Genomic DNA, 14,276 nt, shown 5'->3' with positions numbered 1-14,276 from the left:
CCCTTGCTAAGTATTTAGACTTAGCTATTTTCCAGAGGAAAAGCTATTAATGCTAAAAATTAATTAACAGTGATTAATTTTAATAATAAACAACGTAGCGTTAGTCTTTACTTCACGTAGACTCCATTGCATTTGGTCAATTAACACCACTATTATGAATGCGAGTTATTAAAGATCTTATTTCAAAGATTGTTAATGATCCTTTTTGTATATTACCACTACGCCCGTTCCCCGAAGCTTCTCTTTCACTTCGACTTCTCACGTAGCACAAACTTTTAATTTTTAACCCAAAACGCATTCTCTCATGCAAGATTATTTCAAGAAAGAGCATCGAAGAATGTGTGAGATATCTAGGCGAATAGAATAGATGTGCCAAAGAAATATTTCATGCAAGATTATTTCAAGAAAGAGCATCGAAGAATGTGTGAGATATCTAGGCGAATAGAATAGATGTGCCAAAGAAATATTATAGATAGAGAGGTCGAGCGCATAGAGAAATGAAATCCATGGAGAGGCGAGAGCATGCTTTCAAGTTTTAATTGAAAGAAGCTATAAAAGCTGAAGGAACGTATAGAAATATAAAAAATAGGTGCTAGAATGAAGTAATTAGTGACCTCTCCATTACTTTCTTTACAACTCAATTACATTCTTTATACATAGCTACATAGCTATGTTGTACCTCTACTATTAGATGAGGTTTGTGAACTTCCACAGTGGCTGGTATTTGGACGAATGATCGTTTAAGCTACGAGTAGTTGACGTAGACTGAAGGCGAAGCGCGCATAGAGAAATGAAATCCATGGAGAGGCGAGAGCATGCTTTCAAGTTTTAATTGAAAGAAGCTATAAAAGCTGAAGGAACGTATAAAGATATATAAAGAAATTGTACGTAGGTACATCTCACTAGGTGCTAGAAATGAAGTAATTAGTGATCTCTCTATTACTGTCTTTACAACTCAATTACATTCTTTATAATAGCTACATGACTACGTTATACCTCTTCTATGAGATGAGGTTTGTGAACTTCTAGTGGCAGGTATCTGGACGGACGATCGTCTAAGCTACGAGTAGTTGACGTAGGGTGCACTCAGCATTGTGAAGACTGAAGGCGAAGGCCTGAAAATCGAGAAATCGGTTTCAGTTTCAGAAAATTGGATAAGTAGACCGGATAGCGCATCCAAAAGTTCGCTCATAGTGTCAACCATGAATACACTGCGTTTGATAAGTTTGATTAGACGTCGCGTAATGAGAACTTTTGCCATCAGCCGTCAGAAATCTGATTGAGTGCAGCCACAGCGTTAGATTGAAGACCTTGTTCATTCACCCTTATCGCGTCCGTGTCACATTTGTCACAAATCAGAAATGCGAATAAGGTTCAACTAAATCTTCATCATGAAATTCCTGGCCCGCAACCAAAAGTGTAAATATGTTTCAGAAAATTGGATAAGTAGATCGGATAGCGCATCCAAAAGTTCGCTCATAGTGTCAACCATGAATACACTGCGTTTGATAAGTTTGATTTGATCAAAACATTAAAGTTTTGCTAACAATGTTTCGTTATTACCATTTTTTGTTGAACATTGATTGGCTGTGTTAATTTCAAACAATCACATATTTATATATTATTAAATTTCTTTGGTAGCCTTGCAAGAGTTGTGCCGTCAGCCGTCAGAAATCTGATTGAGTGCAGCCACAGCGTTAGATTGAAGACCTTGTTCATTCACCCTTATCGCGTCCGTGTCACAAATCAGAAACGCGAATAAGGTTCAACTAAATCTTCATCATGAAATTCCTGGCCCGCAACCAAAAGCGTAAATAAGGCGCGATGCGAATATAAATTCACTCTGAAGATGATTAAATGTGTGCGAAATGTAGCAAAGATTCTATGATGGCATGTCAAGAACACAACGAGTATCCCTAGTTGAAACCTTCTGTCTTTCACCTGATGAGTACTACACCTGGGCACGTTGATCAAAACATTAAAGTTTTGCTAACAATGTTTCGTTATTACCATTTTTTGTTGAACATTGATTGGCTGTGTTAATTTCAAATAATTACATATTTATATATTATTGAATTTCTTTTGTAGCCTTGCAAGAGTTGCAAGTGGTGTTTCCGAGTGGTATTTTGCCACTTCAAAATCTCCAAATAATTTCCAAAAGTGGAATATCTTTGAAAGCCTTTTTAAAGGTGATTCTGTTAATACATACCTGTCTGATCTGTCTATTGCCTAAAACCCTTATTATTCACCAGTTGTTTATGACCAGTTCTAGCCCTATTCATCAACTAATTATAGTAGTCACGGACTGGCATTGTTTCCAATTTGCATTGTTAATGTAATTTTTACTATGACCAATGAACTGTCTGGTCAGTAGACCTACATAGGTTCATTTACAAATTGAACACGGTTTTTACTATGAGTACATATATCATTTGTGACTCATAAACAATTGAACATATTGTACATAGAATCGGCAGTGCAATAGTCCTAAATCAAAATGGACGCGGCACACAAGGGATCAGGAAGAGACCGCCTTAACATAATAATAATGTAGGTGGGTACTGGGTACTATCATGTTGCGTACTGTATCTATGCTACGTAAGGTCAGGGTGTTCCTACTACAATGCCGTTAGCAGTGTTTATTCACAGTTATACTTATCTACCCTTATGGAAAAAAACATGTAGGCAATTAAAAATTGATACTAATTACATGCAAAACTATGTAATTATACGGAATAATTGATCAACTCTCGAAAAAGCAAGTAGGTCAGTTGGTAATTGCCGCATTACGTTCAGCCTCCTTACTGGTAAACTTTATTATTTTTCAGAAGATGGATGGCGAATTCAAGTCCAAACAGGGATTTCAGAGTCGGAAAGACAGGATCAGGAATGTGACATACGTAAACGTAACACCTATAAGTCCTATTAGACAACTGTACCTCCCTATCCTTCCGTATGATGTATGTAATGGTGAAATATATTCCTGTTTTGAAGATAGTGACTTAGTGAGATGTACGTACAGATTAGGGAACAGTGTGTCCAAAAATCCTGAATAAAGCAAGGAAATAACTGGGAATTTCAGGAAAGCAACACATAAGTTTGCGAGGCTTGTGGTCCAAATTTCCCTATGTACATACATACCTAATTTATGCCAAAAATCCTGAATAAAGCAAGGAAATAACTGGGAATTTCAGGAAAGCAACACATAAGTTTGCGAGGCTTGTGGTCCAAATTTCCCTAAGTACATACATACCTAATTTATGCTTTGTACTTTTGTATAATCGAGATGTACGTACAGATTAGGGAACAGTGTGTCCAAAAATCCTGAATAAAGCAAGGAAATAACTGGGAATTTCAGGAAAGCAACACATGAGTTTGCGAGGCTTGTGGTCCAAATTTCCCAAAGTACATACATACATACCTAATTTATGCTTTGACACATAAATGTGTTATCTTTGAAAAGTACATTTCAAATCCAATAATGATTACAAAGAGTCCGTCGCCACCGTAGGGTTATCCGAGCATTGTCCAGAAGTTAACATTAATTTCAACAGTAATCTTTGGTCCTGGGTGTTATCTTTGAAAAGTACATTTCAAATCCAATAATGATTACAAAGAGTCCGTCGCCACCGTAGGGTTATCCGAGCATTGTCCAGAAGGCTTAGTTATTTGACTCACAGTGTTTTTGGAACTTGATATACACCCTATATCCATCCCTATTCCTCATTTACGTCCCGCGTAATCCCTGCAACCCCTTTCTCACATTCAAACCTATCAGGTTGACAGTGTTTTCGATAATTTCGAGGGATTATTTTGAAATTATTTCTGATAAAATTTCTTCCTCGTGTTGTGACAGGTTTTGGGAACGCCTTCAAGATCGTGTCAACTTCTTTATGAATTATGGGTTACTTTGTGTGTTTGGCATATATCAAAACTGTGCGAGGAAATTATTCTAAATGTGGATCTTTGAAAAGCAGTAAGTTATGTATATGTGGTGAGAAATTTTAACGCACTCTGAATTAACGTCTACCTATATCTCTTGATAAATTCCTTGTTTATGGACTCCTTTTAGCTTTCAATCAGTCATTCCGAAATTATTTCTGATAAAATTTCTTCCTCGTGTTGTGACAGGTTTTGGGAACGCCTTCAAGATCGTGTCAACTTCTTTATGAATTATGAGTTACTTTGTGTGTTTGGCATATATCAAAACTGTGCGAGGAAATTATTCTAAATGTGGATCTTTGAAAAGCCGTAAGTTATATGTGGTGAGATATTTTAACGCACTCTGAATAAACGTCTACCTATATCTCTTGATAAATTCCTTGTTTATGGACTCCTTTTAGCTTTCAATCAGTCATTCTACCTATCCGAGTAAAATACCTATAAAGATACTCTTAAAAGCACATACAAGAGTCGAATTTTAAAATGCAAGGAAGAGAGTCAGCAGTTACACTATGACAATAATATTTAAAAATTTGTAGGTAAATATTTCTATGCTGAAATTTTCTCGGGTATTTCAGTTGTTTTCAGCTGCTCCCACAACATCGTATTGTACAGATCTGACGCTGTACCTATTTTGTATTGTTGACTTGAACTGAGGATATTTTTTATGTTTTTCAAACAATGACGTGAGCAGATTGTTTTTCAGAAATCACACAACGCCATACCATGTGTAGACTCTTCAGTTATCACGGTACCTCGTGTATAACTTCTTTGTTGGAAAGTTTTGATTTCAGCTTCAGTACTTTTTACTAGAAATTAATTAATTGTTATATTCCACCTATCCGAGTAAAATACCTATAAAGATACTCTTAAAAGCACATACAAGAGTCGAATTTTAAAATGCAAGGAAGAGAGTCAGTAGTTACACTATGACAATAATATTTAAAAATTCGTAGGTAAATATTTCTATTCTGAAATTTTCTCGGGTATTTCAGTTGTTTTCAGCTGCTCCCACAACATCGTATTGTACAGATCTGACGCTGTACCTATTTTGTATTGTTGACTTGAACTGAGGATATTTTTTATGTTTTTCAAACAATGACGTGAGCAGATTGTTTTTCAGAAATCACACAACGCCATACCATGTGTAGACTCTTCAGTTATCACGGTACCTCGTGTATAACTTCTTTGCTGGAAAGTTTTGATTTCAGCTTCAGTACTTTTTACTAGAAATTAATTAATTGTTAGTTTGTCTTCAATTAAGTGCCTCTCTTTCTGTGAACTGCTATAAAATTTTAAAGGAATGATAAAATTAATTTGTTTGCGATTAATCTTACCAAAAGCCTTAAGGTCAATTTTAGGAGCCACTACTGGGATTTGAACCGCAGTCCCCCGGTGGTTCATTTACAAATTGAACACGGTTTTTACTATGAGTACATATATCATTTGTGACTCATAAACAATTGAACATATTGTACATAGAATTGTAGGTGGGTACTATCATGTTGTGTACTGTATCTATGCTACGTAAGGTCAGGGTGTTCCTACCACAATGCCGTTAGCAGTGTTTATTCACGGCTATACTTATCTACCCTTATGAAAAAAACATGCGTTTTATTCACCCTGTAAAAATACCTATACGTTCAGCCTCCTTACTGGTAAACTTTATTATTTTTCAGAAGATGGATGGCAAATTCAAGTCCAAACAGGGATTTCAGAGTCGGAAAGCCAGGATCAGGAATGTGACATACGTAAACGTAACGCCTATAAGTCCTATTAGACAACTGTACCTCCCTCTAGGATTCCTTTACCCCATCCCGACCTGGCGCTGTAAAAATAACTTGTGTAAATAATAACATATGAGGAATAACACATGATATAGCGAAGAGCTAGGTATGGAAATTATGTGTTTATGTTGTATAATATCAGGAGTAGACGGAAGCTACTGGGAAAAATCTTGTTTTTCATAAGGGAAGATGGGAAAAAAAAAGAAAAACCCCTCTAAAGGAAAAAAGGGAAAAGTTCCTAGGATTTTATGGTTCAAGAATTTTACGAAATTGGTAGGATACCTACGTACCTACCTACCTGCACAAGATTTTTTTTTTTTTACATGTTTGGGTACCAACATTCTCAAAATGATGGGCATTGGGTACACCAAACAGAAAAAATATTCCTTTTCTTCCGCTCTCCCTCCCTCTCCCTTGTGAAAAAAAAAGGAAGAATGAGAGAGAAGGAGTCTGTGCCTAAAAAAACTTTTATTAGGTACTAAAAATTCAGAGAAGATCCGTAGTGTCATGTTCGATATTCAAGTCCACTTACGACTTGATTTAGAACATTTCTAGAGGAAGTGATAAAAAACCGTCTTGTTTAAAACAAAGTAAACTCTCAAAACAATAATCACCTTCTTCCTAAAAGACAAAGTAGATAAATTGAAATACAAAAACATTGGTAATACGTACAAAGGTGGTTAAATAAATAGCTTATTTATAGGGGGGATAGTTACCCCCACCCTCCCTACCAGCACGTGGATTATAATGAAGAAGAGGGTCAGAGTGTCACCCCCCACCCACCCGAGCTACTCTCATACGCGTATATTGGGGAATAGTGGCTTTTGCTACATTACCAGTATTTCCAGCGTAGTGTGTATTGTTGTCTAACTAACCCCACTATTGATATACCAATATATCTACTTACGTACGCCATCATTATTGATATATCTGGTCAAAATTCAGCGAAGTAAAAATTTTCATTTTCCAAAATGGTCGATATTGTTTAAATAACATAAGCACCTAATATCAGACTAGCTTTTCTGATGTCAGTGAGCAGATTGTTTTTCAGAAATCACACAACGCCATACCATGTGTAGACTCTTCAGTTATCACGGTACCTCGTGTATAACTTCTTTGCTGGAAAGTTTTGATTTCAGCTTCAGTACTTTTTACTAGAAATTAATTAATTGTTAGTTTGTCTTCAATTAAGTGCCTCTCTTTCTGTGAACTGCTATAAAATTTTAAAGGAATGATAAAATTAATTTGTTTGCGATTAATCTTACCAAAAGCCTTAAGGTCAATATTAGGAGCCACTACTGGGATTTGAACCGCAGTCCACCGGTTATAAATCCAATGCCTTAGACCTCAGATTAACTGAGACCATAATATATCTTCTTTGATTTAGGAAGACTTTTTATGTTTCTCTCACAACTGGTTCCAAACCCTTGGTCTCTAACTTACAAGATTCCGCATGGTCAATAGCTGGAGAAATCATAGTCATTACTTTCTGCCCTGTTTCCGAAGAGTTTTGAAAATATCGTATGAATAAAGATGTCATTATCATGTGTAATATCTTGCATAGTTATTTGTTTGAATTTGATGTCAATTGTGACTGGAATATACATTATCTGGATACTTCCACCATTGTTCAGTTAGTTCTCCGCATAGGCTGCATTGTCAGATATTATGTAAATGAGAATTGGAAATACTCTCATACGCGTATATTGGGGAATAGTGGCTTTTGCTACATTACCAGTATTACCAGCGTAGTGTGTATTGTTGTCTAACTAACCCTACTATTGATATACCAATATATCTACTTACGTACGCCATCATTATTGATATATCTGGTCGAAATTCAGTGAAGTAAAAATTTTTTCCAAAATGGTCGATATTATTTGAATAACATAAGCACCTAATATCAGACTAGCTTTTCTGATGTCAGCACAGGTAATGCAAGAGTTTTCATATCCCGTTTTCTCTCCTATTAGATGGGTGATTATGGGAAAAAGGTCATATTTAGAGTGGAAAATTTAGGGCCACTTTTTAAATCAATCCCTCAACCTCTCAGTCACAGGGTATGACGTTTCACGTTAAGGCCCGGAAGTGGGATAACATCTGACTTTAACTTCGCTGTGTATGTTTATCCACCTCTATGAGACTTTATCATATCGTAATATCATTTGGCACATTCCTCCACATACTGCACGCTCCATACATTGCCACGTTTACTTCAACTCATAATGTAGGTCCCATGTCCATAATATTTTCAAAATACTCCATGATATACATATGCACGTTCATAATCATGACACACATACAGGTATACTAGTATTACCCATGGTCAACTTTTATATTTAAGTCATATGCATATCTGATTTCTGAAGTGAGTTTCTTAAAAGCTGTATCAACTGACGCAATATGATGCCTTTTGTTTGGGTTTTAGTAGGATTTGTTTTGATTTTGCAGTTGGCTCTGATTTAGATTTTTTTCTATAAAATTTGTTGCAAATGTTTTTGCTAAATTTGTCTAATTTTCATCATTACGTTTCAGATACAGTTTCTTAAAAGCTGTATCAACTGACGCAATATGATGCCTTTTGTTTGGGTTTTAGTAGGATTTGTTTTGATTTTGCAGTTGGCTCTAATTTTGATTTTTTTTCTATAAAATTTGTTGCAAATGTTTTTGCTAAATTTGTCTAATTTTCATCATTACGTTTCAGATAGATGGCTAAGTCTAGTAAAAAGGTTAATCTAGATACTCGTACATCTTTTAGCTCTGTCTGGAAAATATGGCCATCTAGAAAATACTGCAATGAAGAATAAACGTTTCAAGTGGCACATCCACTAAAACCGCTTCCCTCTTCATTCGATCTGATTTCATCATTTCCAACTCGTTCTATGATCTGCTGCGATGCAACAGTGTTCTTCATTCTCCTCAGTTCTATTTCAATGGGAATAAAAATATTTCTGTCACACATTATACATATTATTAGGTATCTGAGTAATATTCTGTGACCCTCTTAGTTCAAGGCTTTCTCAAAATGTTCGTTTTATGTTCCATGTTATTTTTTTGAACGAAAAGACGGATTCGTTTCGATTGATGGGATAATTTTATGTGGTTTTCTTGTGAGTGGAATGTTTCAGAAATGTGAATGTTTTCCCATGGCGCCCAAGATGTTTGCGCCATATTCTACCATTGGGATTATGTTGGAAATATGATTTCCGCGTACTAATCTGGGAATTTCTAGTGTTAACATCCATTAAGATTTATCGAATTATTCCAATTTCCATGTTGGAACGTTGGAAATATGCATGTAGGTTTAATGACTTATGAAGGTCTCCAAATCTGTCCCTGTTTCCGCGTACTGGGAATTTCTAGAAAAGTGTTAACATCCATTAAGATTTATCGAATTATTCCAATTTCCATGTTGGAACGTTGGAAAGATGCATGTAGGTTTAATGACTTATGAAGGTCTCCAAATCTGTCCCTGATACACCATTATAATGGCATACCCTTACATCCTTTCAACGTCAATCATAAACAGATAAATTGCCTATTCGATAACACGAAAATAATATAAGTAGATATTGTAGATGTAGATAACCTTTTAGTTGACTTCCTAGGAGTAAAAAAAAACTAATATAATTAAAATATGAGACTTTCGAAACACCCTGTATATGACGCTCATTGACACTGAATGATTTACGTCCAATAGGAATGTGTTACGCGCTGTGTTAACCCAGGCTAAGGCTCAATGGAAATTGATGAATTTCCAAAGACAATATTATTGCTGCAGGCATATGGGAAAACTAATGTTGTTAACCCATGTGAGCGCCCAGTGCGTATTCTACGAATTTCCAAAGACAATATTATTGCTGCAGGCATATGGGAAAACTAATGTTGTTAACCCATGTGAGCGCCCAGTGCGTATTCTACTTAATCAAAAAGTTACATATTCCTAGTAAGACAGAAATTTTCTTACTATTTCGTAGACGTACCTAGCTTGGAGTATGCCCAATAGTTAAGTACCTAATATGGCGCGGTCATTTTAGATCAAAATTCTGACTCTCGAAAGACGTCGCGTCAAATCAAATCAGTAAATCTTTTCCCATCCCAATTAATCTTAGGTAATATGGTTGCGGAATAATGTTTCATGCTTCAAAGGTTCAAACCAGTAGATGATATATTTCGAGTAGGTAGTCGAAAATTTTCAAACGTAATATCGGAATAAATATTTATTTTACCCTGTTTTCTAAATTATTTATTTAAACTTATTTATTTACCTTTTTTAGAAAAACAATAGATAAATAGGTAGTAGCTTACGCAATTTTGTATTTTCGAGCACGTTTGTGGAGTAAGCTGAGCTCTTGAATTGCGAAATTTGAATGTTGAACATAAACTAGGCCATTATTATTTACTGAATGATGTGTTTATGAGAGCTATACACACAGGGTTATTAGTAGGTTTATGAACATGACGAGTTGTATTGAACACACCATTTGGAAATTGATAGTAAAATAAACTAACAATTAAGTGCTAAATGTGTCTGAGATAATGCACGAATGCTTTTCCATGGTTCCACATCCATGGCGCCCAAGATGTTTGCGCCATATTCTACCATTGGGATTATGTTGGAAATATGATTTCCGCGTACTAATCTGGGAATTTCTAGAAAAGTGTTAACATCCATTAAGATTTATCGAATTATTCCAATTTCCATGTTGGAACGTTGGAAATATGCATGTAGGTTTAATTACTTATGAAGGTCTCCAAATCTGTCCCTAATACACCATTATAATGGCATACCCTTACATTCTTTCAACGTCAATCATAAACAGATAAATTGCCTATTCGATAACACGAAAATAATATAAGTAGATATTGTAGATAACCTTTTAGTTGACACTGTTCCCGCCAATTTTATCTACTTCTCATTTTCCCGAGTTCTGAAAAAGCATGGGTGAAAGTTTGCCGGATTTGTTTCTCCCAATATCTCGTCGTTTGCTGCAAGTTCACGCCGTTGTTCATAGAGAGCGTTACTGATATGACTTGGAACCCTTGACAGAAAGTTTTTTTTCGGTCCTTGAAACGACTTGAGTATATCTCGTCGTTTGCTGCAAGTTCACGCCGTTGTTCATAGAGAGCGTTACTGATATGACTTGGAACCCTTGACAGAAAGTTTTTTTTTCGGTCCTTGAAACGACTTGAGGGGTAGAAAGTAGAAAGCTAAAACTTTGAATTCTCAAGTTTTTTGGTATTTTTCTAGATATTTTGGTGTTTGTTGAGTGGTAGAAAGTAGAAAGCTAAAACTTTGAATTCTCAAGTTTTTTGGTATTTTTCTAGATATTTTGGTGTTTGATGTTCTTTCTCACACATGGCCTTGATGCTTAGCGTGTAAACAAATAAATAAATGTTCTTTCTATTTCAGTTAATTGTTAAACAGTTATTACCTACTTTTCAAATATAAGTTTCATTAAAACCGTATGATAATATTTGTGGACATTCTTTCTCCCATCCTCAAAGATATCCTCAAGTGGGGGTAATATCTTAACTGTGGCTCATTTAGTAGACGCTTAATACTAATTTCCAACAAAAAGACAGCTCGTTATGATTTGTAAGCGTAAATGAGCCCCTCATCCCATTTTATCTTTTATAATACGCCGCACCGGGTAAAAAAAAAGCCAGAATGTACATACATAGGAGAGAAATGATATTTTAAATTGAACATCCAGCATTCAGCAACCTGTTAGTTTTGTATATTATCATGGAGCTGGTTGGTTTCCTCAGTTAATTTATCATAACGCACATACATGTCATCAGTGCTGGAGAGAAAATAATTACATTATATTGTGTAATAGAACTAGTATTTTATCCGGGATACATGTAATTCCACATGCTTTTTGGGGCCCCTAAAATCGACACACAGGGTTATTAGTAGGTTTATGAACATGACGAGTTGTATTGAACACACCATTTGGAAATTGATAGTAAAATAAACTAACAATTGAGTGCTAAATGTGTCTGAGATAATGCACAAATGCTTTTCCATGGTTCCACATTTCTTGAAGGTCCTGAATTTGAATAAAATAAATATTATGTTAACTGCTGTATTTCAATTTAAACTTCCTCTCTTTTGTATCCGAACTTTCATTTTGTTTTCACTATCGTCCTAAAACTTCAGAAGAACCAAGTTAGAAGCCCGGATTCACTGATAATTTTCAGGAATAGGTCCTTTTTGCTGTCTCAAAAATACATGATCATCTCATGAATTCATATCATTATCAATTGTTGGTGACGTTGAATCCCATTATCTACTCATAAATAACGAAAAAGTTATATTTAATATTTTTGGAAGGATTGGGCTTTAGAGTTAAATTTAAACCCTTTGGACGCCCAGAAATAATATCTAAGCTCCTTCAATGTCCTTGCAGATAAATGTAGGCCTAATGTTAGGGTTAAGGAACTGTTTAATCTCTTCCAATCACCCTTTTGTGAAGCCATTATTATTAAAACAAATAAAATTCCCTCATATAAACAAGCACCATTATTATCACGTTACAGATGGAAAGCTCCCTTCAGGCTCACACCACTCCACTGTGTTACTCTTTGGTAGATGGCAGGAAACTGAAGTACAGCATAGACCAAGGAAGGATGCCTAGCTGCACATTTATCATAATCATAAGAAAATGATAGGATTCCTTTACCCCATCCCGACCTGGCGCTGTAAAAATAACTTGTGTAAATAATAACATATGAGGAATAACACATGATATAGCGACGAGCTAGGTATGGAAATTATGTGTTTATGTTGTATAATATCAGGAGTAGACGGAAGCTATTGGGAAAAAATCTTGTTTTTCATAAGGGAAGATGGGGAAAAAAAGAAAAACCCCTCTAAAGGAAAAAAGGGAAAAGTTCCTAGGATTTTATGGTTCAAGAATTTTACGAAATTGGTAGATACCTACGTACCTACCTACCTGCACAAGATTTTTTTTTTTTTTTTACATGTTTGGGTACCAACATTCTCAAAATGATGGGCATTGGGTACACCAAACAGAAAAAATATTCCTTCCCTTCCGCTCTCCCTCCCTCTCCTTTCTTTCTTTCTTGTCCTCTCCCACTCTAAAATCTTTCTTCTCCTCTATGGTTCTTTATCTTACTCAGAAATCTGTCTTCGTGCCCTTGAATGATATCCCCATCCTTGCTTTCCAAAATGTCTTTAGGGAATCCAAAATATGACAACTTTTTTTTCTAAGAAACAACCGTAACAGGAATTTTAATTCAAGAATGTCCTCTCCCTCCCTCCTTCCTTCTCTCTTTCTTTCTCTCCCTCTCTCTCTCTCCCTTCCTCCTCCCTCTCTCTCTTTTCCTCCGCCCCTCTCTCTATCTTATTTCTCCTGTGACATTCAAACTTCAGAAGAACCAAGTTAGAAGCCCGGATTCACTGATAATTTTCAGGAATAGGTCCTTTTTGCTGTCTCAAAAATACATGATCATCTCATGAATTCATATCATTATCAATTGTTGGTGACGTTGAATCCCATTATCTACTCATAAATAACGAAAAAGTTATATTTAATATTTTTGGAAGGATTGGGCTTTAGAGTTAAATTTAAACCCTTTGGACGCCCAGAAATAATATCTAAGCTCCTTCAATGTCCTTGCAGATAAATGTAGGCCTAATGTTAGGGTTAAGGAACTGTTTAATCTCTTCCAATCACCCTTTTGTGAAGCCATTATCATTAAAACAAATACAATTCCCTCATATAAACAAGCACCATTATTATCACGTTACAGATGGAAAGCTCCCTTCAGGCTCACACCACTCCACTGTGTTACTCTTTGGTAGATGGCAGGAAACTGAAGTACAGCATAGACCAAGGAAGGATGCCTAGCTGCACATTTATCATAATCATAAGAAAATGATAGGATTCCTTTACCCCATCCCGACCTGGCGCTGTAAAAATAACTTGTGTAAATAATAACATATGAGGAATAACACATGATATAGCGAAGAGCTAGGTATGGAAATTATGTGTTTATGTTGTATAATATCAGGAGTAGACGGAAGCTACTGGGAAAAATCTTGTTTTTCATAAGGGAAGATGGGAAAAAAAAAGAAAAACCCCTCTAAAGGAAAAAAGGGAAAAGTTCCTAGGATTTTATGGTTCAAGAATTTTACGAAATTGGTAGGATACCTACGTACCTACCTACCTGCACAAGATTTTTTTTTTTTTACATGTTTGGGTACCAACATTCTCAAAATGATGGGCATTGGGTACACCAAACAGAAAAAATATTCCTTTTCTTCCGCTCTCCCTCCCTCTCCCTTCTTTCTTGTCCTCTCCCACTCTAAAATCTTTCTTCTCCTCTATGGTTCTTTATCTTACTCAGAAATCTGTCTTCGTGCCCTTGAATGATATCCCCATCCTTGCTTTCCAAAATGTCTTTAGGGAATCCAAAATATGACATCTTTTTTTTTCTAAGAAACAACCGTAACAGGAATTTTAATTCAAGAATGTCCTCTTCCTCCCTCCCTCCTTCCTTCTCTCTTTCTTTCTC

The 14,276-nt window shown here is 35.7% G+C and overlaps 1 long non-coding RNA gene across 1 annotated transcript; it reads left to right on the top strand.

Moving 5' to 3' along the window:
* The first annotated feature begins 2,836 nt into the window (after positions 1-2,836).
* LOC113466217 lies at positions 2,837-12,514 on the top strand. Its single transcript, XR_003390685.1, has 3 exons — positions 2,837-2,960; positions 3,857-3,976; positions 12,276-12,514. It is a non-coding gene; the product is annotated as an uncharacterized LOC113466217 (long non-coding RNA).
* Positions 12,515-14,276: the final 1,762 nt, after the last annotated feature.

Source organism: Diaphorina citri, unplaced genomic scaffold (assembly GCF_000475195.1).
Source record: "Diaphorina citri unplaced genomic scaffold, Diaci psyllid genome assembly version 1.1 scaffold228, whole genome shotgun sequence".
NCBI lineage: Eukaryota > Metazoa > Arthropoda > Insecta > Hemiptera > Psyllidae > Diaphorina > Diaphorina citri.
The sequence above is the reverse complement of the archived record's forward strand: the minus strand, read 5'-3'. Positions and strand labels throughout refer to the sequence as shown.